Source organism: Microtus pennsylvanicus, chromosome 1 (genome assembly GCF_037038515.1).
Source record: "Microtus pennsylvanicus isolate mMicPen1 chromosome 1, mMicPen1.hap1, whole genome shotgun sequence".
Classification (NCBI taxonomy): Eukaryota; Metazoa; Chordata; class Mammalia; order Rodentia; family Cricetidae; genus Microtus; species Microtus pennsylvanicus.
The window spans coordinates 129,338,678-129,364,299 of NC_134579.1; the positions used below are offsets into that span (position 1 = coordinate 129,338,678).

Sequence of the window (25,622 nt, forward strand, 5' to 3'; positions counted from 1 at the left end):
TTCCTTGATGTGCGTGCTTCAAGGACTGGGGTTGCTTGAACCACTGGTAGAGGCACAACCAGGGGCCTCAGGAGGTCAGGAAGCAGTTCCCTGTCTCCCTGAAAGCCTAGACTGTTGGTGGCTCCAGGGTTAAAAAGAGATAGACCACCACTCTCATTCTATCCCTGAGAAAATATCTTTTCTCCGAGCCTATATGGCCACTTCCTTTCCACCTGCTTGCTGCTTTGTCCAAACTGTCACTTATGAAGAATCACTTGACTTACAGTCTCAGGTTCAAAAGACCACAGACTATAATCAGTTGATCCAGGAAGAAACAACCCCATTCCCACAGAGATAGTGCTATTTTTGATGGGATTGGTTGATAATTCCTACACAAGAAGGAAGAAAGAAATACCCCAAATTCGTATTTAGCCCACCGAGTTTTAAGCACATTGGATTGGAGAATACAGACTTAATCCCTCAACTTTTTTTTTTGACTGGTAAAGGATACAGTTACATACATGCTTACATACATGCATGCACTGTTGACATTCTTCAGGTCGTTGAGAGTCTCAAAGAACTAGCTTGTCATTTGTTCCAGGTTCTCCTGACAGGGTGGGGGTGGACCTGTAGAAGGGGGGGGGAGAGAGACTGAGAGGCTGTCTCTCCCCAGGGCCAGCTTCGAGGAGGATATTGGCAGTGGCAATAGTGACCCCACTGGTGCCCACTGCCCAGAGCCCATTGCCAGCAGCTTCCTGGCGCTGGTGGAGCTGCCCACCAGGCCGGCCTCGTAGCTCCCCCCAAGTTTCTGAGCCTTGTCCTCACTCTAGAACTGCTGTTTGCATCTGAGTGGATCCTTCCACTGAAGGGGTGGTGGGTAGCTGGAGAGAGCTTTCTCCGTTTCTTTGCTTTTTGATGTTTTGTGGTGCTGGAGTTTAAAAGCCACTAGTCATCTTGGGGGGAACTAAGTTCGGACAAGCTGAAACCTGTCCTACCTAAATCAGTATTTAAGTGTCTCAGTGGCTGAACATTTTGTATAATCAATCTTTTTCCAGCCCTTCTTAACTATGCACAACACAGGCCTGGCTCTCAGATCTATCTCTCTCTCTCTCTCTCTCTCTCTCTCTCTCTCTCTCTCTCTCTCTCTCTCTCTCTCTCTCCCATCTCCTTTATTTCTCAACTCTGTAGGACCTTGCCTTCCTGCTATCAGCACACCCAATGCCACACGCCAGCCTTTCTTTAAAAGCAAGCTGCTCGTTGGTGTGTCTGAATACTTCGTTTTTTTTTATTATTATTGAATCTTTTTTTTTTTACCCATAATGACACCGGGATCATTATATAATCCCATAACAAAGAGGCTTTTGAGGCACCAGCTTTTGTCAACTCTAGGACCGAGAATCTGTAATTGCATTATTCGGCTTCCCCCCATCTTTCCCCCCTTCCTTGCTTCACAGAAGCCCAACCTCTGCATCCCTGAAATCCCCACTTTGTTACCTCGGCTTATATTATTTACCCAAATGTTCGCCTGGAGGACCAGCCTTGCAAAGTTGCCTTTAAAAAAGTTATTTTGTTTCGTAATTAAGTCTCGGAGCCCACCGCGATGATTATTCTGGACCCATAAGGCAGAGAACCTGCATGACGTTTTTCTCGAAGTTTAATTACCGTATGCTAATTTCCTTGCCTACTACGTGATTAATTAAAATCATATTTTCATAATCATTTGGCACTAGTATTGTTTTAGAATTATCATGATCTCCTAAATAGTGTCTGTAAATAAAGTCGCCTCTAATGGCAGCGCGGGAGGCGAGGCTGAGGACCTCTCCGTGTTTGTATCGCGGCGATTGGCAACATAACGGCCTTATTTACATTAAATACGCCACAAGGTTACAGCGCGGATCAACGTCATTTGATCGCTGATGACTCCCTTAAACGCCCGGGCTGTGACTGATTCTCCACGTCCCGCTGTCCACCTAGATTCACCCGCGAGTTTTTTTTTCACCCCAGAAAAGAAACAGACTTTAAATAGTTTGAGGAGCAGGTAAGAATTACGCGTTTTCCTCTCCCCCTTTCCGCGTCTCTCTCTCCTCTCTCTCCGTGGCAATTGCTCTCTCCCTCTCGGCTGGATAAAAAATTCTTTAGTTAAAGGCAGGAATGCAAAGTAGTGACAAGCGAAGGGGCTGATGTATGTCTCCGTAACGAGTCTGACAATCAGAATGTAGCTCTTGGAGAATAGATAGATTTTAATAAGTGTGTTTACATGAGCTCAAGGTCAGAAGCAAGCTGCGCTGTGTTAAATGGTTTCTTAGTTGCTAGACAGAGAGAAAAAATGGACGACCACACACCATTCTTTGTAGATTATTATATCAAGGGTTCAGTCTCCGGCTCATCAAAGCTAAATGCTGAAAGACCTATCTAGTTGCTGTGAATTACGCCAGGGCGACAATGGAGAGCGTTTTTAATGGTACAATGCATTTCACCTACCAGATAGGGGGAGGCCGAGCAGGGGATGGGATGTCTGCTGGGGTTGGATGATGAGTATCAATGAACGGGGCGATTCTGAAATGAGGTTGATGAAAAGCGAGCCTGCCCTGCCGGGGCTGGGCTGAGAGCAGTTGGCCGGGCTCTGGTGAGTGGGCGAGCGAGGCGCGCGAGCTGGGCGCCCGTCCCCCCTCAGCCCCGGAAAATGATCAAGTCAATCATGTGGACATGTTTCATTATTCATTGAACACAATCTTTTACAACGCTCAGTTTACGTGCCCGAGTTTGCTCCCGACGCCCGCGTTTAATGTTTTAAGGTAAGGCAAACAAAGGTGGTGGGGAGGCTGGGGTTGGGGGTGGGGGCGGCGGGGTGGAGGGGCGCGCGAGTGCCAGGTGGTGGTGGGGGCGGCCACGATCTCCGGGAGGTGGCAAAGTGAGTTTGGACTCTTGGCGTGATTTCCCCCCTTCCCCTCCCCCGCCAGGCGAGGCCTGCAACCCGGTTGCTTCTCACCCCATCGCCCCATCGCGATTAAAAAATATGGTCTAATTAAATATCCGTGGTTGTGACGTTGGCGAGAGAAGCTGTCAGCGGGGGTTAGGGGGAAAAAGAGAGAGAGAGAGAGGGAGGAAAAAAAACAGGAGGAGGAAAACCGAGTAGAGGCGGCCACCCGGCATCGAATGGCGCTGGAGAACTTCGGCGGAGAGCGAGACCCGCGCCCTGGCCGCCGCCTCCCCACAGCAGCCGCAGTCCCAGGACCGTTACTTTGAAAGGGAGTCCCTGGGACCGAGCGCACGGCGCTGCGCGCCAGTGGGACCCGGCGCCCACCCGGCCCGGCCCGCGCCTCCCGCCTGCGCCACCCGCTTCAGCTCGCGGCCGGGGAAACTTTCCGTAGGGTCGGGGGCTGGGGGAGCCGAAAGAGAGGGGAGGTGGCGCGGCGGAAACTTCTCCAGCGACTTTAACCCGTTTGCTCCAGTGCCGGGGCTGGAAGGAGGGGGGGGTCCCGGCTACCGCGCCCCCCCCCCGCCGCAGTCGTGTGTGATGCGATCTGCCCTCCACCCAGGAGACAGAGGGTAATTGACACGTTTTTTGTTTTTTTAAAATTAAAGTTAGCTGCTGCTTAGGGGGTGCCTAACTTGCGGGTGTAAAGGGCCGCCAAGACCTGCCATTTTGTGTTTGCATCGGCTTCCTGCGCCCCAAGAGCCGGGCGAGGCCCGGCCGAGGTGCCTTGGAGGCGAATCCGGGATCCCGGGACCGTAGAGGAGCCTGCACACACGTGCGCCGCCCGCAGCACCTGCCCCAGTCCGGTCCAGGTCCCGGGGGCCTGCGGGGGCCTGAGACACAGAAATAAATAAATAAGTAACAGGTTATGGAGGGAAATGAGCCGGCCAGTCCGGGGCTGGCAATGCGAGACCAATCAGAGTGAAGGAGTAGGACAGTGTGTGTGTGTGTGTGTGTGTGTGTGTGTGTGTGTGTGTGTGTGTGTGTGTGTGTGTGTGTGGTGTGTGTGGTGTGGGGGGTGACAGCTAGGAGAGGGGGCCACGGGGGGGGTCCTGGGAAGAGCGAGATTTTGTGTGTGTGGGGCCCATCCTCAGCCCAAGACTGCAGCGAGAATGAACGTCGCTAATAAGCCTTTCTGTTTGCTTCAAGGCATTTTTTAAAAATTGAAGATGAATTAAGGAAAACAGTCGTAGGCGAGACTCGAGATGTATTTTAGGCAAAATATAATAATATAAAAATAAAAATAAAGAAGAGGGTTTTCTTTGATGAGTAGAAGTGTCCAGATCTCGACGCTCCCATCTGTTGCAATTTTGCAAACAATATAGATTATCTTTACATACGTGGAGGTGTGAGAAGAGAGGGAAGGTGGAAATAGGCGCTGGGGAAGTTAGAGAAAGGAAAGAGGAGAGAGAGAGAGAGAGAGAGAGAGAGAGAGAGAGAGAGAGAGAGAGAGAGAGAGAGATTGTCCCCCTCCTCCTTTTAACTCTTCGGAGGAAATTCCCGCAAGGTTTCTCTGGGGACAGGTGGAAAGTTAAGTGCCCCCTCCCCATTTTTCACTCCCGATTTGTGAGTGCTTCTTGCTGTCCGCCTCTTGGCGAGCGCACACTCAGGTCTCTGAGTTCTCTCCTGGAAGGATGCGAGCGTGGAAGGCTGGGGTCGGTGCGGGCAGAAGCCAAGGGCTGGAGCCTGGGAGGATCAGGGCGGGGTCCCAGCCTGGCGCGCGGGTGGCAACGGTGGCCGGGTTTTGTTTGCAGGATATTGTTTTGTCTAACGGGTGCCTCGCAGGAGACGTGATTCGTCAGCCGCCTTAGTTTTCACTTGAGCGGAAAATAACGGCGGCTACGTGCAGTCCCAGCCTGCGGGGCTCTAGCGCGCAGTGCGTGTGCAGCCTCTGAGGTGCGCGCGGGTGGGCGGCAGGGGGGGAAGTCCTTTAGGGCTAGCGGGCCAAGCGGGTGAGTGCGCTCGGAGCTGGCCTCGGGTTCCTTCTGCGCTCTTCGGGGCAGCCACCGCCACGGCTCTGCAGTTTAGCAGAAATCCGACAGGGGCCGCGTTTGCTGAGCGCATCCCGCCGGCGGCAGTCAGAGCGGGGCCGCGGGGCCAGGCCGCTCCGTGTAGACGTCGGGAGGGGGCCGGAGTGTGGTGGTGGTGGAGCAGACTGGGAGGGGCTCGGGAAGCGATCTTAGCTAGAGCTAGCACTGCTCCCCGTCCCTGCTGCACCCTCGTGTCCTCTGCGAGTTGGGCCCCTAGGCGCGCCCGGGCCTTGACTCCCCCCCCCCCCCCCCGCCCAAAACCCCCAGGTCTCTAGGCTGGGCTTAGGTGCACTTGGGGTGAGGTGTGTGCGTGCATATATGTGTGCGTGCGTGTGTGGAAAGGAAGGCTAGAGTGGAGACACCCTGTTTTCTTTTCCAGTTTTTAACAACTGGATTTTGACTTTGATATCAGCTTCGCTCACTGCTTGGGTCGGGAGGGGGGCGATCTTTCCCCATCACTCACATCTTTGTTCATTGTTCACTGAGTGCAAGGCAGGCGACTTAGAGAAAAAAGGAGGGAGAGAAAGAGAGAGGCAGAAGAGGGAGAGGAAGAAGAGAGAAAGAAGAGGGACCTGGGGGGCACACCCATGTCTCCTCCCGGGTCGTGTTGGAGGGTGAAATAGTAAACCCACGTATGGAGGGTCGCCAGGAAAGTGGACATTACCGCTTTAATTAACTTCGAGATGCTCCAGCGGCGGGACCTGGCGTAGCCGTGACGCGCCCCCATAAATCTGCCCGGTCGGGCTGCTCCAAGAACTCATACAGTAGCAGCATCACATCCAACGCGCGCCTCCCCGGCCGGAGTCCATTTGCATAATTGGATTTTTTTTTTTGCCTCCTTCTTCCCTGAAACTTGTTTGAAAACCCAAATGAAAACCGCGACGACCTGCACACTCAAAAGCAAGTGCCAAGTAAGTGCCCTGCGGTGGCCTCCGCGCACCCCGAGGTGAGGGCACAGAGCCCGGGGTGTGGGGTGGGAGTGAAGTGCCCGGACCCGCTCTGGTGTGAGCGTGCAGCGGTCAGAAGCACTGCATCTACCGGGCTGGATGTTCATAGAACTTTTTTTTTTTCTTAACTCCCACTACTGCCTCTCGACTTTTCTGGCGATGTGAGGTGGTTGGGCCAGGCGTGTACCCGTGGAAGACTGAAGAGGAGATCTTCAGGACACTGTTGAGAGTTGGGCATCCTGGTTCGCTGGGAGGGTGGCAGGTCCCTGTAACCGCCGGGAAGGCCGCCAGCGTGGAGATCTGAGCTGCGAGCGAGCGGGGTTGGCTGCCTATCGCTCCACGCCGCTGAAGCAGTTTGTCGCTAAATGCTTCCCCTATTATTCCAAGGGTTGTGTCTCCGCGTGTGCCTGCGTGAGTGTGTGCTTGCTTGTGTTTTGACGTGCTTTAAAAGGAAGAAAATCAACCAAAACAAGCACAGGAAGGCTTCCCTTTTAATCCGCCTTCCCCTTCAGCCTCCTCTATTTCTATTGCTGGAAGAGCAAAGTGAGAGCTATTTTGCCTAAGACAGGGTCACCACCAACAGATTGACAATTCGGTTGGAAAAGCTATAAATTCTCCAGCAGAGATGCAGCTGCGGGCATGACATACCGGCTCCACCCTGGTCAGGAAAGTGGCTTCATAGTCTCAAATTATTAAAAAATATATAATGTGTTATTATTAGTGGTAGTATTTACAGTGAGCAGGATGGAGGGGGAAGTGAACTGTTTTGGAGACGGCACCAGCTGTTCTTCCCATATCTGGGCCTGCCTGGGAACTTGCTGTGGGCAAAGCCACCATCCCGCATAGCAGGGGCCTGGGACTCAGCTTTCAGCTCTGAGAGTCACAGGGGGTGCATCCTCCCATAGCCCTTGGCCTTTGCTCTGAGAGAGCCTAGGGCTTTGGCTGAAGGCTGCTTTAGCTATGATGTCATCCTGATAATGGTGCAAATGTCTCTTGATCCCCACCATTCCCAGCCTGGCCTGGCTGAGTTGTTGGTAATGATAGCAGTCTGCCCAGCTCCCTGACAATCATCGGACCCAGAGCCCTAGAAATTAGCTACCCCCACCTGACCGGCAAAGAGTCAGCTACCAAAATCACGGGCCACTGACCCTAGGTTTTGCATTGATGGGCCCAACATAGATACTGGCTGAGGTTGTCAGACTCCTGAACTGAAGGTCCTCTGATTTTCCAAAGTTTGGAAAACTTTGGGAAGGCTTTGATGTACAAAGCATCCTGAATCTGGGGAAACTGGACTCTGATAGTGAACAGACAGCAACGTGTGGATATGATGGATGATGAGGACCTCAGGTCTTGCTGTAGCCAATGTATGGAAAGAGGAACTGTGACATTCAGTTCATTAACTGTGACTTTATGTTAATATAGCTGCAAGTAAACCGGATTTAGTGTTGATTTTTAAATAGTGTACAATGATTTAAGATTTCTTTTGATTTACTGTTCAAATGAAATTTGCATAAATGTGATGAAAATGAACTTAACATCTGGGCACATGAAAAAAGGTTAGTGCCTTGTGTGTCATCTGCAGAGGAAAGTCTTTAAAATGCTTTCACCCTAAACTGGGTTGGGGAAACAGTTCCTGGAGACATAAATGGTAATTATGTAAAACCTGGAGGAAAACGGCTTTCGATACATTTGCATTCTCCTGGACCAGTGCTCTGAAAACCCATCTTGTTCTGTGCCTGGAGTGTTTAACTTCTGAGCAGCCTTGGGATCCTTACAACTCAGCAGTTTAACTGCTGGTCAGAGCTGTCTTCACGGAAGGCTTAGGGCAGTCATGGAGCAACTGTCATGCTGGGCTGGTCCAAGCCAGAGGCCAATAGCTTCCATTATGGGAGCAGATAGGAACAACTCAGGACATGGGGCCCTATGGTCATCCCTGCCCACTGGGCACTGACGGCTTGGATATGCACTATTTGCGGAGCCCTCCCAAAGCTGACCCATCAGCTTGTCTCCTCTGCCTTAGATAACCGAGGAAATTTCATCAGCTCAGACCTATAAAACCCACAAGCCCTTTCGTGTGAGCTCTAAACTCCATCTTACTTTGGGAGCACGACGAGCTTATCTCTGGCATCATCGGGAAATCAGTTAAACAGCCTTCCCCAAGCATGGCCGCCTTTTGCTCAAAAGTTCTCTATGAATGGCACAGGTGTTTTTAAAGTGTCTTGAATGGAGGGGAAAAAAGAGAGGAATGATGCTTGTGAGAATATAGATGAATTTGTATTTTTTTGTTTTTAAAGAAGGGTAGCATAAAAGAAGACAGTGAAATGGATTTATTTTTTTTCCAGCTTCAATGAGGGCAATTACAGCTTTTAAGATCTTTGGATTTAGTGTTTTTAATAAGCTTTTTAAGCATGCTGAAATATCAGCTTGCATTTTGTTCTTAACATTATTTAAAGAGAGACTCGATGCAAATTTAAATCATAAATGAGTTTCCATAGGTCACTTTGGGGCCATCTGCTGGGACCTGAAGTCCTTCGGTGCTGAGCCGGGCTTCATCATGTCTCTAGATAAGGTCTTAGATTAGGAAGAAGGACATGTGCCCTTGGTATCCTGATGCCATCGCTGAGGCTATAGAGTCTGCACTTTGGAGTAAACGCCACACACACACACACACACACACACACACACACACACACACACACACAGTCCTTACCTTGGTGAAGTGTTTGAACTAGCATTGAACTAGCTCTCCGTCTCCTCCTCTTCTTCCTTCCCATCACCTGCCTTTTGCAGTGGTATAGCATGCCCCCTCCAGGGCTGGCTGCTTAAGATATGGCTGAAGCTGTCTTAGGAGGTGGTGAGGGAAGGCTCTCTCCAGTTGGCTAGCCAGACTGTGAAGCACTGTAGGAAGTTTTGCAAGAAGAGATTCTGCTGAGGAAATGAACTGACTTTCCTATCTTGAAGCTTCGGCCTCCTGTTTCGCTTCTCTTGGTTGCCCTGTGCATCCACAGCACGGTGAGCCAATAATGTGTAGGGTCAGAAAGAACTAAGCTAGGAAGAGACTTTTGTTTGTTATAGCTGGGGTCTCACTTGCAGTAATGGTAGTGGTGTGTGTGTGTGTGTGTGGTATGTGTGTGGTGTACATCAGTGTACATTCTTTCTTGCACACACACGTGCAGGGGGAAGGGTGCTGCCTGTTAGAACACCTGCTCTGGGAGGATTGCCTTTTCACTCACAATTTCAGTGTGTAAGAGAGAATAGTGAGTTGGTACTTGGGCATGTCAGGTGGAGGGGTCACTATAGATTTTTCAGTCCAGTCTGTGCTCCCCGGAGACTTCTGTCGAGTCTGCCATGAGTTGCATGGTGAAGAGAGAGGGCTGACTCTGTGGGCTGCCGGGGTACTCCACAGACTTCACTTTCAAAAGCTATTGTGCTCCTTGGTCTTCCTCCTGTTTTTGAGTTGCTTTCAAGGGCCTCTGCGGTACTCAGCTTTCCATCCATGCTATACTTGCTGGAGATGCCCTAGCCATGGAAGCATTGCCATAAGAGCAGATGTCCACCATGATGAGGCCTTGCATAAAACCTGCTGGAGTAACCTGGGCACCATTTTTGCTGACCAAGATCTCTCAAAGTTGGTACGAGGTGAATTTCCACTTGTGGGTGTTTGCCATGTGGGATGTTTAGCAACATGCCCAACATCAACCCAGCAGATGCCAGGAGCTCTCTTGGTTATGACCATCAGGAATGTCTAGACATTCTTATACATTTCCCAAAAAGGGGAATCAAGTGCATACCCCGAACTGCGCATGTGTGAGACCTTGTACTGGACCTCCCAAAGTGGGTGTGGAGATCAGTTTTGATCTTATTTCCAGGAAGTATACAGGCAATATACAGGGCGGTCTCTGTGCCCATTAGACCCGAGGATTCAGCCCTGCCCAAGACGAGGGCGGTCCTTGGAGTCTGAGAGGAGGAAGGTTTTGTTTTCCTGCCATCATGCAAGAAAACATGGACAAATAAAAGGCCGTCAGTGCGAGCTGTGGGGCTCAATTCCGATGTTTCTGAATACCAAGCATACCTTTTGAAAGTGGGTGCGGGCTGTGCCCCTGGACCACACGGAAACCAGGAAGCTGAAAGTGGCAGGACTCAGGCCCTGTGATGACGCCCAGCACCCTGTTGTCAGGATAATGACAGTTGTTTGTTTTTGAGCTCTTACTACACACTTCCCTAGGAGGGCAAGTTCTATTTTTGTTCTGAGTTTCGTGAAGGGAAACCGAGGCAATGAGCAGGGGAGGTGGTTAGCTCCTTCCTCTCTGCCCCCACTTAACTCTCGGCTTATGAAGCCTATCTCTGTCCCATATTCCGCCGCTCCTCCTACCCCAGGAGCTGTCAAGGGAAGGCAAGAAAATCACAGGCACCATAGCAAGCTCTGTCCACCAAGTGCAGGATCCCACAGGTGGGCGGGGCAGAAAGCTATGCGGATGCTCCCTGGGCCCTGAGACAGGGAGGCTTGCAATGCAGCTTCCAGGCTCCTCTGCCTCGTTCCTATTCTCAATACATGGCTTTCTGATGAGAATATAAGTGCTGTTTTGACACAGGAAAGATGAGCACCTCAGGCCTGAGTTGACATTAACCCAAAAGCTTTCTACCAAGGCCTTGATGCTTTGATTACCTGGATCCTGTTTGGTTGGGTCTATAAATACTGAGGTGGAGGTGGACTTGTCATTTGCATTTTATACTCTTCTCCTGTTGGCTCCTCCACCAAGATGATGGCCTGTCTGCTCAGAAATAGACAGAGGTAGATTCAGAGGTAGGTAGGTAGGAAGATAGATAGATAGATAGATAGATAGATAGATAGATAGATAGATAGATATACAGAGGGAGACAGACACACAGAGATGAACACACACACACACACACTGAGAGAGAGAGAGAGAGAGAGAGAGAGAGAGAGAGAGAGAGAGAGAGAGAGAGAGAGAGAGAGCACTTTATTTAGGTTATAAAAACTAATTCATGGATTCTCTAAACATTATGATTAATCACAGAATCGCCCATTCAACTTTGATTAGAATGGCTAGTACTTCTAAGGTTCCAATGCGATTTCAGTATCTTTTTTTTTTCTTTTTGGCTTGCATTTGTTTGAGACGGGGTCTTAGTCTGTCGCCCTGGCTGAGTCCCCCAGGTGTTAGGATTGACTGCACCACTTACAGGCTCTCTTGCTTCTCAGTCAGGTACTTTGGTTAGGAGTATCTGTTAACTCAGTAGATACTGCTGCCTCGAGGCCCTGAGGACCTTAGAGGTGGGAGGTGGTCGCCGTGTTAGTTACTGCCACAGTCAGTTGGGTCCTTGTGGGTGCTGCATGTGACCCCTTGGATGTATTGTCTTGTTCAGACCAGTTAACCATCCAGGAAAGGGAGTGCAGTTTCCCAGTGGGCAAACGGAGTGTATGACAACTTGTTGCGGCCAAGAGATTTGAAGACACCCACTCTGGCTGGTGCAGTTCCTATTCTTAACCTTGCTTGCATCCTGCCCACCTCTCTGTACAGATCACCCCTCACCGCCAAACACACACAAAGCAATATCAATTCCCCTTTCAAATGGGAGTGAAAAACAGAAGCCAGAACTCGTCGTTTTGCGACCATATGCATTGTTGTAAGCTTATTTGCATGAGGGAGAAGATACATGGGAACGCCTATCAACTGAGGTCACTGCAGGGACAGCCCCTAGATCACACATTAGATAGATCCTACATATAGCATCATCTCTTTGAATGGCTTGCTGCTTAATTTGTCTTTAAAAATATCTAGAAAGTTATCTTCTTGTTTATAAGAGGCAAATATGACTCATTTTCTGAGATTTTAATTCTCTCTAAAAACCTCTTCCAGTCTAATCAACCAAGGTTATCATTAAGTCCAGAGTGGGGTCTGTAGGAAGCCTACAAAAGGGACGGGGGTCTCGAATGAGAAGGAAAGGATCTGAGTTACTCCCCTCCTCTCCTTTCCAGGTTCTACTTTGGGGCTATGGTATGTGGATGCCAAGCTACTGTTTCGAAAGGCTAGCGTGTGCCCTGAGCAAATGGGTTCTCAGATAAACATGGTTGGATCTGCTAATTAAACTCATGCCTGATCTCTGCGGAGCCCGAGAAACCAGTCCCCAGAGTTGGCACCTGATTGGGGGTGGGGCGTGATCAGCATTGGTGGGTGGCAGGCCTCCTCCAGCAGCCCAAGAAAAGTCCCAACGAGGAGGGAGAAAAGCGATCACATGCGGGCAAGGAAGGGTTTAGTCTGCCAGCTGAGATCTCTGATGGTCGAGGGTGGCCTCTGCGCTGGGCTGGCTGAGTTGCCCTCTATCCTGCCCTGGCGTACCACTTGGGAGTGCTGGGTATTTAGAACCAGTCTGTCTGGAGTGCTCACAGACTCTGAAGGCACTGTTTGTGAAGGAAAAGGCCAGCCATTCGTCTGCAATTCTTTTCTGTAGCAGTTGATTTGACAACTTAATATTTATTTTCTCTGAGTATTCTTTTTTATTTAAATTAAAAAAAAATTGTATCAGTCTTCATTTCCTCTGTTTTGGCTCTTTCAACTCTTTTTATATACATTTATTCTGAAAGTATTTTTTTTTGGTTGGGGGGAAAGGCTTTAGTTAAACTATGTTTTGGAAGGGGAGAGAACACTGCAATATTAATTCTATTTATAATTTATTTCTAGCATATTTTGGAGGCAGAAAAAGTGGCATAGGCAGGATGACAGGGACAATTGCCATTTCTACAAGTGTATTGATGAAGCAAGCTAAGGCAGCAATCTTCTCCCTTAGCAACTACTGTCACCCTGGGAACAAAACAGTGGTCTTCGGAGAGTATTACATAGTGGGCTGGGGCAGGGTCTGGCTATCTAGCCAGTGCGATGTACTCGATGGTGATTGGCTTGTCTTTTAGGGGGTTGGGTGGGTGTGTACTGGGTCTTTTTGGCAAGTGTATTCTTTAATCATGAGGCCAAGAAATGTAGTCAAGATCTTAGGGTACAAAGCATGTTCAAAACTCTCCTGAAGGAGCTGGGTGCATTTTGACAGTCTGCCCTTTAATCTCACTGATACCAGCAACTTGATCCTTATATTTCTCAATCTGTCTCAAAAGGTTGTCAAGAGCTAGATCCCGGTGAGATGTTGTTTGCAGGATTTGGAAGCTGGATGTTCAGGTGAAGGATTTCACACCCATGTGTGAATCCCAGGGACCATGGGGGTTTGTGGTGAATAAATGTTTGCTTTTCATGGTGCTATTACAGAGATAAAAGTCATGGAATTTGTGTGTGTGATCTCTATCTACTGCCTTCAATAAAATAATTTGTTTATGATCTAAAGAAGGTGTGTTCCCAGTTGTCCCCACTCCCAGAATAGACATTTTTGAGTTGGAATCTGCCTCTTGGACTTGGCATAGTGGAGCCGGCCTTCCATACTGGTCCTTGGGATAGGACTGCTTCTCTGTCAGCAGAATCGGATGCAAAATCCAGATGTGAACATTTGTGCGTCAGTGTGCACAGATCTTGATTCCCTAATCTTCTCAAAGGTGAAGGAATCAAATTTTTTTCCTGGGCGGGGGTGGGGGAGCTATGGCTGTCCCCTCATTAATCTCAGTCATTGGCCAAGTGTTAACCTTATATGAGCAGGAGGCAAGTTTGAGCATTTTCTCACTAGCTGTGTCATTGCTCCTGAAAACAGAATCTAGAGGCGTCTTTGTGTGCATTTGATTTACTAATTAATTTTTTTTGCCAGGGTTACATAGTACATGCATGTTGCTTGATATATCACTAGCTCTAAGTTCGTTTTTTGCATAATTTAATATTTAGGCATCATCTCTCCCCATTCTACAATTGAGATACTCTCGTTACTGAGCTGGAAACATCCAGTTTGAGAGTGAGAAAGAGCTTCTTGAAGCATTTTGTCTTTGTTTCATTTTGTTCCAAAGCAGCATTACACAGTGATAAAGAGCTCAGGGCCAGTCAGTGAGTTCAGCGCTCACCCCTTCCACCTCCATGCTGTTGGCAGGCACAGCATTTTGCTCTTCAAGCCTCTCTGTTCGCATTGACAACCTTGGGATAATTTGTTCTTTCCTACGAAGTCAGCAGGACTACCTAGGCAGACCACTGCCTGGCTTCTAGAATTTGTTGACTGTTGGAAATACTCCCAACTATTGCTGTGGGTGCCAATCATTGTAGAGCCCACAGAGGTGGCTCTCTTGCCTTTGTGGCCCTGGCTAGTCCTCCAAGTTATTTACCTGGGGATCAATAAGGATCGACAGATTGATTTCTTCTGTTTCCGAGGATGCATCTTAAAGGGTCAGTCAGTTCATAGCAGAGTCTGGGGTGGGGGTGGGGCCTGCAGTCCTCATGAAACAATAGGTTTTAGTCTAGGCCTGCAAGTGTTAGCACAGGTTCCAGCCCCTCCCCAGTGCACACAGGCACACACACACACACATGTCACATCGTGTATGTGCAATTATACATACAAACATGTCATACACACCAAATAGAACATGTATGACAAGTTCCATGTGCACAAGTACATGTTCACAAACATGCATGTGTACTGTAAGCCCTGTTCTTTATCTTTTCCCAGATCGAGGGAGCTGTTTTCCTTTACTCATTCATCCACTGTTTGGTGTGCTAGGTGCCTTAACATCCTAGCAAGGCTGATGCTGTGTAGAATGAAACACTCAGTCGGGACGGGAGGTGCAGGGCCTGTCAACCCAGCTCCTGGAGAAGCTGAGGCAGGAAGATTGCAAATTCAAGGTCAGCCTAAGGTCAGCTGCTTAGCTAGATTCTTAAAAGGTAAAAAGAGGACCAGAAATGATGGTCCGTCTACACTTTCCTAACACGCTTGAGGACCTGCTTTCTACCTCTAGAAATGATATAAAACAAAGCTAAAGACAGTAATAAAGCAAAAACAGAATAAAAGCCAGAAAGATCTCTTAGGTTCTGGGTTCCAGATGAATAATTTTCTCTCTCTGTCTCTCTCTGTCTTTCTGTCTCTCTCTCTCTTTCTCTCTCTGTCTCTCTCTCTCTCTCTCTCTCTCTCTCTCTCTCACACACACACACACATATCCTAATTTTCATACTGGTGAACATCCACGTGCTAATTTCTGAAAACCCTAATACCTAAACATGGAATGCAAAATTGATAAATTGAGCCTATAGCTCAATTATTCTGGGCAAGCCATTCATGCAAGAAGTGAGCAGCTAAGACACCTTTCCTTGCTCCCAGAGATGTAAAGCCAGGTTCCTGGCTACCCCTTCCCCACTGGAGATGTCACCAAGTATACCACAGGGGAATGCCAATGTGACCTGGGAAGTCCAGTGTCCCAGGGATGTCGTTTGGGCGCTAGCTCCTATCTCCTCCAGGGGGTGTAAAACCAAAGGCCAAGTTCTGGAAACAGATTCCTAGCACCTATCCCATATCCAAACCTCGGGTTTGAAAATACCAAGTGTCATTTAAGTCAGTCCTCAGCACACCTGTGGTCTTACCGAGGGTTGAACTGCTGATGGGAACAGAGCAGAACTCTCTAAACTTGTGTCACAAGGGCGGCACATGTCCCTGGAAAGGGACCCTCGGCCTCCGCTTTGAGTCTATTTGCACATAGGTTTCTTAGAAGACACAGCAGTGGAGACTCAGGCTCAGAAGGTGATGTAAATGTCCCCCTCCCCCGTACTCCTTGGACTCCAAAGGGGGAGACGTGTTCTAATGGTTTATCATTGCCCGTCTCTGTTCTTAGCACACAAGGCCCTGGAATGACAGTAAAGTCCGATTCTTTTTCTCTGTCCCTGAATGGGGGCTGCCAATCCCCAGATGTCCTCACCTTTCTGCCCTTCACTGGCACCTCACTCTTTTCTCGAGCTGTCCCCTAGAGCGATACATGGACATAGTCCCACACCAAGGGAACACCGAGCCCGAGCAAGGCCTGCAGAGGTTTCTTATCTCTGCTGCCACTCTCAAGGGTTCATGAAGCCAAAGACTTCATCCAGCTTTATCGAGAGACACCAAGACCTGGGTCGTCAGCCTTGCCTCTTCCCAAGCGTATATTATTAGTCTGTGCCTAGGACAACGACGCTGATGTTGGTCATTGGGCAAGGAAACCTTGAGACTGGCTGTGCCTGGTTGATGTCGTCTGCAGAGCTCCAAAGGGACACACCTCTTCAGATGTTCATGGATCTAAAACAGGTGTGTTCCCAAGGAGGTGAGTCATAAAGCGAACCCTCTAAGTTCTCTTGAGGATTTCCATGCCAGCTTCCCATGGCCACCCCAGGCTGAACACTAGTCTGCTGGGAGGAGACATAGGGAGTAGTATCACCTCAGGAAGTTTGTACTGCCCACGCTGGCCTCTCCACCTCTGTCTCCTGAACATTCCCTGAGCTTCTGTCATGTCCTGTCCGCACTCTTGGCACCCAGAAGTGGAGCTGGCGTTCATGGTTCCTGCGCTCTAGAAAGAGAGCCTGGGTTTCTTCATCATTCCGATCCTGAATGCCACGAAGGACCAGAGCAGAGGTCCCTTGGGGGAAAAGTCCTTTTCAGCAAGGTGGTCGGTGGCACCAGGGAACGATGAAGGGTCAGAAGGAGCTAGCAAAACAAAGCGCAGAGAGAGCTTAGGACAGAGGAGAAGACCCATGCAAGAGACCTGAGGCAGAGAGAGCTCAGTGGTTTGACAAGAAGAAAGGCCAGGGTTCCGAAGCACTTTAGAGGATAGCATAGTTATTCTTTGCATGTGAGTACAACCTGTTGAAGACACACCTGTTGGGGACTGTTTCTTGTCATCTGTGGTCATTTCTACTCCGTGTCCCCTCCTGCCAAGCAAGGCAGGTCTTTCCTTCCTAGCATCCTCCAGGCTTCCTTCTTGTTACAGGAAGCATCCCTCCACTAGATAGATACCTACTGGGGATTTATTCCGAGCTCAGCACACTGTGGAGTTAGAAAGCAAAGTTAGACATAAGGGAAAGATGATAGACTTGTCTTACCTAGTAGGATGTGCTGAGGTTCACAACCGTTCTGTAATGCCCGACTTTCTTGCCTACATATGCGCCTACTTCCAGGTGTGGGTGTGTCCCATCCTGCATGGTTCCTTTCTACTCTGGCTGTACCATTGTGCACCATATAGCGATGTTTTAGGTAAGGCCGACTATATATGATGTGGTCCCCTGGCATTCTGACAGGTGAGAGAGAGCTTTATCTCCTCATGAGATTGGAGCCATCTCAAAGTTGCAGCGGGGTGCATCCCTCACGTATCTGTGGGATACTGGAATCAACATGCCTACGCTGCACCAGCTGAATGGAAAACTAGCATCTGCAGTTATGTGTGTCCCATGCTCTACACTGAGAGCCACAGCTGTTCCTGACTTTTAGGTAGAGCACAATTTATGTTTTTGTCTTTATTTTAGGGAGTACTTCTGCTTGTGTGTGTGTGTGTGTGTGTGTGTGTGTGTGTGTGTGTGTGTGTGAGAGAGAGAGAGAGAGAGAGAGAGAGAGAGAGAGAGAGAGAGAGAGAGAGAGAGAGAGAGAGTTGACTGTAAGTATTGCTGGCAGCAGGACTATATGCCTGGTGTTTGTGCAGTCTAGATGGCATCAGATGGCCTGGACTGAGTTCTTTCGTGCTGATTGCACTGTCTGATGTTGGTGAAGTGAAATTGCCTGATGGTGAAAGTCTCAGATTCGTCATCACTCCAAGTGGTGTGGGCAGTGGCTCCTTTTGCTCTGCATGGTCTGGAGGTGAGAGGGTGACCCTGGATTCTGCAGCAGCACCCCGGGAGACCCAGTTCTTGGCTCTGCTTGGCTATGAATGGTTCCTATGCGCGTCAGGTTTCATCTTTTCTGTCCTATCCTTGCTGTCAGGCAGTGCGCTGAATTCCAGGGGCGTTGAGTGACATCTACAGAAGTGACTATGTCCCCTTTCCCACAGGGGTTCCTGGAAGTTTTTATTCTGTCTTACCATCCTGGATTTTTGAAGAGATCAAAATCTCCTCATAATCTGTCCAGGAGTTGGGGACATCTGCCCCCACATCAAGGTGGCAGGAAAGCTGGATGCTTGCTCGTGACACCTGTAGGACACACACACACACACACATACACACACACATACACACACACACATACACACACATACACACACATACACACACACATACACACACATACACACACACACATACACACACATACACACACACATACACACACACATACACACACATACACACACACATACACACACATACACACACACATACACACACATACACACACACATACACACACATACACACACACATACACACACATACACACACATACACACACATATACACACATACACACACACATACACACACACATACACACACATACACACACACATACACACACATACACACACACACACACTGACACACACACACACACTGACACACACACATACACACACACACATGTTGTGAGTGTCTCTCATTCCTGGCCCTTCAGATTTATTACTTACATCATTGCAGTGCCAGTGTTTAATTTAATTTCACTTTTATTAGAAATGAATTGCAATTTGGCTCTTTGCAGACTTAACTTTTTCTTGTCATTGGGTTTTAAGTGGTTAAATGATTTATAAAATAACTGTAAACATTCTAAATTGTCCTTTGTACACACCACATTTCATGTCCTGTAGAGTGGATGTGAAATATTGAAATTAAAATGTAACGACTCAATAGAAAAATCACAGAAATAATCTCATGACATCTATTACACTTTTGGAAACTTTGCTTAGATGGTTCCCTTTCCTTAGTAAATCCTATGATGAATTAACTGGAAAAAGAGGGTTTAAGAGCACTGTAAAAATAATTGTCAAGAATAAAGGAACAGGGGACGGAGAGACAGCTCAGCAGTTAAGAGCACTGGCTACTCTTCCAGAGCACTTGGGGTTTGATTCCCAGCACCACATGGTGGCTCATAACCACCTTTAACTCCAGTTAGGGGAGCTGAAGCCCTCTTCTGGCCTCCTGAGGCATTGCATGCACATAGTATGCATACGTACACTCACGCACATAAAATAAAAAAATCTTAGAAAAGAGTAGAGGAACAGATCTTAGCAAGCAGTTTCCCCTAATTTCATCCAACTCTGTGAATTCATGTTGATCGTTGTTTACTTACTCATCTGATTATCATAAGGTAAGCTGTACTGAAGAAATTATCATTGCTTTACTTTGAGACATTAGTTGGGCTAATAATTTTACCAAAATATATAATACAGATTTAAATTTACGCATCATAAGTTATGAGATTATAAGCAACAGTTAGTTCTTTGTCCTCTTTGGAAATGTGTTAGCTTACAGTCAGGATGGCTCAGGAAGCCGGCAGTACTTTTGCTTTAGCTCTCTGTCACGCATTTCCACGGGGCTGCTCTACCATATTCTCGGGGAATGGCACGGGGTTCCTTTCCGATAACAAACAGCGACTAATGTAATAATAACAAACAATAATGCTAATGAAGAAATTATATTTTTTCCCCAACTTAGAGGAGAGTGCCAACAATAGGTAGGATAAAATAAAATCAATATTTTGACAGGATTCTTTTATGTTTGGCTCATTAATTTGGAGACAACGTCTCTGTTCAATCTGAAATCACGGAATGTCAACAAATAGTAGTTTGCGCGTCTCCCCTCATTCCAGAGTGTTTAGTGCCTTCCAAACGAGTTATTTTTGGAGGAAAATGATTTTTGATTCTGCAGATGTATAGAAGAGGCGTTGTGTAGGTTTTTGTCTTGGGGAACAATGAAACTTTTGCTCTTACAATTGGTATTCAAGGGATTATTCATTCTAAATTCCAGTGCGGCTCACTGTGTAGCTTCATCTATGTATTTGCGCATATGAGTGTCTATGGCTATCCGTGTGCACATGTGTTAGTATACATGTGCACACATACACTCTTGAAGGCCGTATTCATGTACATCCATTCATTTACCCAAATCGCTAACTTTGCACTTGCTGGCTAAGGCTCTGGAGTTTCTGGTTTCCAAGGGCCAATGATCGTCAGTTCAGGCCGAAGCTGGCACTTATTCAGGTTCTTATTGACTGGGGACACGTGACAGAAGTGATTGATCCACCTTGAACACAGGATTGCTGATTTCCCATTGTACTCACCCTTCCCATATAGCCATTCCACATCAAGTGGTTTTTCAGAAGGGCCCTGGCCCCTGTGTCCCCCAGGTTCCCAGCCTTTGCCTTAACATGAAATTACACCTTTCACTTGAACAAAAAGAATTTGTATCATTGTGGCCTTCTCTCCTTTGTTTTCTGAAGATCACAAAAGCCTGGGTTATGGGATGGCAGCTAATCACATATAGTGCCTACTATTGATACCGCTTTAATTGTCTTATTGACAACACACTTGAACTTGGAGAAGCATGCTAATATTTATCATCCTGTGAACTCATGTGCATTTTTCTGATTCAAGCTGTAATTACAGAAGAATTCTAAGCTCAGCTGTCTGTACCCCCCCACCCCCGCCATGCCTCACCTTGCCGTGTTATGGACAAAAGCTTACCGACTGCTCAAAGGACAGCTCCCAGGAGCTCTCCTTCTAGGGGTAACACCCGTATGGATGCTGTCCCTCTAAGGATGACCTGGCTAATTTCCACCCTAGCCAGCACCTAGGAAGGGAAAGGGAGGCAGTGAAATAACCCAGATGGGCATTACAAAGAGGCCAGTGCTGGCAAGCTGTGGGACCAATCAAGGTTTTTGAGAGAGAACTGTGTCTCTCCTTCTGGGTAGTGCCAATGGATAGCTTTAGAAAGATCTAGAATAGGTGGAGACGAGCCACTGTAGAGGCTACTGTACTGGCTAGGATGCAGAGTTCTATCTGAGGTGGGGTTGGAAAGTGGGCTGATAGATGGAGTCATCCTGGTCCAATTGATGCCTGTCTACATCACCCCCTCTTCCATCCTGTCCCCAAGTCCCAAGGGTTCCAGGTCCCCAGATTGCTCTTTGGTCCTGACCCTTTTCTCTGGGGTCCTTATCCTTGACTGTCACTCTGTGTCCCATAGGTCTACGTCAATATCTGCCTCTTCTCACCCTGCCTCTTATATCCCTGTCCATCTTTTCTCCCAGGGCTTGTATTTATTAGTTGGGTAGACTGCTTACACGCTCGCCACCCCCTCCCTAGTTCCAGGACTGTATTCACCAGTGCAAGGCCTTCAGCCATCACTTGGATAACCCTACTTCAGCTTCGAAACAGCAGATTGCAAATGGCAGCCATGTAATAAATACTTTGACAAGACGCCATCTTCCTACATCATCACATGGATGGTGCTTAATCTCAGACACATGCTTTTCATAAAAGTGTGCACAACAAGATGTGTTGTAGCACATTGCTGCAATCATAACACTCAGGAGGTTGATGTTGGAGGATGGAATTTGAAACCAGCCTGGGCTACATCATGAGTCTCGATTTCTCTAAGACAAAACAAAACAACAACAACAAAAAACCAAACAAAACAAAACAAAAACCAAGTCCAAAGAAAATGATCTTCTTTTCTCCATTCACTTCTAGATGAAATATCAAATTATTATTTAACATTTAGTAAGCTTTTAAAACATTAGAAGGCAGGATTATTTTATTTGAAAGTTTTTGTCTATGTAAAAATTTTTTTTTTTTTTTAGTTTTTGCTATTTCTCTGGAAAGAACATTTTAGCTAATAGAAAAGTTTTCTTTCTTCCTCTCTTTCTTTTTTTCTAAATTTTGTTTGGAGATAACATCTTATAGATTGCTCAGATGGCCTTGAACTTTCTCTGTAGACTGAGCAGGCCTGAATTTATAATTCTTTTTCTTCTGACTTGCAAACAGCTGGGATTATCCACCTCTAACACCATGGCTGGCTTTACTTTCTTTCATGATTCATTCAACTTTGCAGAAATCTTTTTGTGTCCTGATTCTTACGGTTACGTTAGATTTTTTAAAGGACGAATCATAGAATAAGCTGCATTTCAGTAGACACATAGGCTAGATTGACAACAGAAAGGGCTTAGAGCCGGCAAGGCGCCTGGAATCCCAGCTTTTGGGAGGCTGGGGTAGCAGGGTTGTGAGGTCAAGGTTAGACAGGGCTCCATAGTGGGACCCTCACCACCCCCCCCCCCCCCCCGCGCACGCACACACACACACACACACACACACACACACACACACACACACACACCAAGGATTTGGAATTTGTCCTTGACACTTTGGGAACAATGCTGTGTCATGAACCACGGACTGGCAGTCCCATGACACATCCTTTGTTCCATTGTTGGGGACCAGAGCTGCAGCTGTGGCTGACTCTTAACTCATAAGGAGGTCACCGCAAATGGGAGAGGTTCAGAATAGTTGCCTCTGTATCAAAAGTGTGTTCGTGTCCGTGCCATGTCCTCCCCTCCCAGCTGAGGGCGTTCCTTCTTGTTTGGAGTCTGACCGTTGAGGTCTTCTCTTTGCGGCCACTTCCTCACCTGTGCCATGCTGGACCGTGGGGTCTCCACCTCTGGCAGTGGTACAGTGGGCACGGAAAGCTCTTGCTGGGTTCTTTGTTATTGCTGAGAGCCAGCTGTGTGGGGTCCTGATTAACAGACAGCGTTGTTAGTCGCTCGGCGTTCTCGTCTTTGGCAGCTCTTGATGGGGGTCCCTGGGCAGAGGCGTCGTGGGGACCGAAGAAGATGCCGGCTTGGTGCCCTGATTGGTGAGCAGCTCATCTGACTGATGAGTGAGGTGGAGTAACCCCACTGGCTTCAATGAGACACTCGAATCACGGAGCGTGATTGCAAACGGGGAGAGAGGACTTTCGACCTATGTCATATCCTGTTCCCCGAATGACTCCCATCTTGGGGAACTTTACGGTGGTGCTCCCGCAACTTGAAGAACCTATTTTCTGAAAGCCTTCGAAGCCCTCAGCTTCCTCCTCCCCGTGAGTTGACAACCAGCCAGAACTCTTAGAGAAACGTGGAGCGGGGGTTGGGAGGTTGAATTGAGGAACGAGACGCCTGAAGAGTTCCCATTTCACCTGTTTGTTCCATAGAATTCTTCTATGCTATAACATTTCTTTTTTTCCACCCTTATTATTTTTCTGGCAGAAAACTAAACTAAAACATGAATATCTTTTCCACATATATATGTGTACACACATATACACACATGTAGGTATATCTGTAGCTGCGTCTATCAATATAGCCTCCTTCCAACTAAACTGCAAGCTTCCTGGAGCTGACAATGTATAAGCAAGCTTTAGGACAAGAGACGGAAGTGACAGTCTCTGTAAGTGAATGAAGACAACCAAGAGTACGAGTCTTCTGGAAAGAATCAGAACCATGTCCCATCATTTTATGCATAGGCCTGTTAGGCTAAAAACAATTTTCTATTTAGTTGCTTATTACTGATAACTGTTTTCTTCTTCAGTCATTGAGGTTAAAGCCTACTAATTGGTAATATTTCTGCAGTGCTGGGGTTCAGGATCGGAGCCTTGTATGTGTGGGGCAACAGCTCTGACACTGACCTTCAGCTCCAAGTCATTATGTATATTTTATTGATTATTTGTGAATTTCACATAATGCACCTCATCACCCTTACTTCCCCATCTTTCCGGGTCCACCCCAACCCTTGTATTCCCCGTAAAGAATTAAAAACCAAGCAAACAAAAACCAAACAAGTCCAATTTGTATTGTCCAGATAATGAGTGGAGCACGGCCAAAGTCCTGGTGGCCAGCTCTTACAGCAAAGTGAATCCTGCCCCACCCCTGCCAGTAGCCCTTGGCTTACAACCAAAAATGCAAAGGTTATTATATTTTAAAATAAAGATCTTAACGCTCTCCCAGGGATAGTAGAATTCACTGTGACACAAGCAAGAACTGTTGAAGACTAAAACTCTTGTACCAAATGGGGTCCTTCCACCGAGTCAGAAGTCCGCTGGCATTGTGCTCTTCGTCATTCACTTCGGCTTAAAGAGGGGAGCCCCACTTCTCGCCAGAAGACTGGATGGCACTTGGTTCTTCTAATCGACCACCAGGATTTTGATAGTAGCTTCTTCCCGTCTACCTCCCAGCCTCTCCTCTGCAGGGTCTCGGAGGCTTCAGGTTCCTGTTCTCCTGTCGTGTTTCAGTTATTTAACCGTATGAAAGGGAACGCATTCCAGGGATCCTCCATGCACCCCCATTGCATAGCAGTGTGTAACTTTCGAAGGCAAGAACAGCAAACAAAAACAAAGACGGGATAAGGGTTGATTGGCTGTCTACTTGGGCAGTTTGTTACTCCCCCTGTGGCCCAGTTACCCCACCTGAAAAAGGAGGAAGGTAAAAAGAATAATTTGGGGTGCTTGTTAAACATCTCAATCCCCAAGTCTTACCCAGAGAGTTCATTTGCTTAGAAAGTGCTGCTCTCCATAGCCCCTTCGAGTTCATGCAATGAACTCGGAGATGAGAGGCGTGGCTAAGCACCATCAGACCTCACCTGCTGCCTTTGGTTTTCCTCCAGGTGGTCCTACTCTGGTAACATTTTGCAAAATTAGAATATTTTTCCAGGCCACAGCCACATAGATATGTGTCACCCCAAAACCTGTCACCTTGCAGAACGGTGACAGTATTAGGAAGTCTCCCATGAATCCTCTCTTTGACTTCAACTCCCTAATAAGTTTCTTCCCTCTTGGAGTCCCACATGTCAAAGCTGGGCAGAACTTACCTGCCTCTCGACTATACACAAGGGACACCTGTTGTGCGGTGGCCACATCTTCATGCTCAGTTCAAACAAAAGAGAAAAGAGTGTATGATGACAAGAGACGCTCCACGATTTATGCACAGCCTCCCATATAAATAGAAGGTCTCTATTGTATCCGTAAATGAATACGCCTTGTTGGGGTGACTCACAAGCTCTTAGATTCCTATGTGAAGTCAGGAAGGTGTCTGAAAGGCCTCGCTGCCCTGCTCACATACAGCTGGAAAGAGACTTCAAACCTTTCCTCTTATAAACTGCTCATTCCACACGAGTTAGGAATACTCTTCATAACTCCCTAATGGAGCAAGTGGGACAAGATGTTATTAATACCGCGGCAGGTGCATTTGGCTTTTGACCTCACCTGGCAGGGGTACTGAGGAGCCATTATTTCTGATGCCTATTAGATTTCATCTTTTAACAAGGAGTACCCTTGAGTAAATCCATGTCTAGCCATTCCTTTTGTCTTTTCAACACCCCTCCCCCTGAAGTTTGGTGACATTAAGCACCGAGGACAAATCATCACTGTACAGATTTCATATCAAATAAAAGAACTCAGTTTGCCGCCGAACAGGGCTCTAACCTCTCCCAGATCTTGGGTTGTGCACGATTAATGTATCATTCACTATTTGACTTTGGTACTTTCCATACCCTTAAAGCATGCTGTGTGTTCTATGCTCACAAAACTACATTCGGCTTACTTCACGGAGTTTGTCTTTGTGGGACAGACACCACCGTCTTATTTTTCCGAAGAAGGACGTGTGGAGGAAAGCATCCTTCTTTCTGTCATCCTGCAAGCCTTCACTCAGTGCCTAGCATGGAACTTAGAAATGGATAGGAACTGATTGTTACAATGCATTTCCCGATACTAATGCTTGAAGCCAGGGTGATGGCATTGGAGGGTGCTGTGACACAGGCTGTGACGTGACTCAGAGGTGACTTTGTATGTA

The 25,622-nt window shown here is 47.6% G+C and overlaps 1 protein-coding gene across 6 annotated transcripts in view; it reads left to right on the forward strand.

Moving 5' to 3' along the window:
- The first annotated feature begins 1,883 nt into the window (after positions 1-1,883).
- Positions 1,884-25,622, forward strand: part of Znf536 (zinc finger protein 536) — a 454,511-nt gene continuing 430,772 nt past the window's right edge. For 2 of the 6 annotated variants that reach the window (XM_075984285.1, XM_075984327.1), the window contains exon 1: positions 2,538-2,774. The gene's annotated coding sequence lies outside the window, so the exon portion shown is untranslated. Of the gene's footprint in view, positions 2,018-2,537; positions 2,775-5,466; positions 5,898-25,622 lie in introns of those variants that run through there. The other 4 variants (XM_075984294.1, XM_075984338.1, XM_075984305.1 and 1 more) reach the window with 3 other exon arrangements.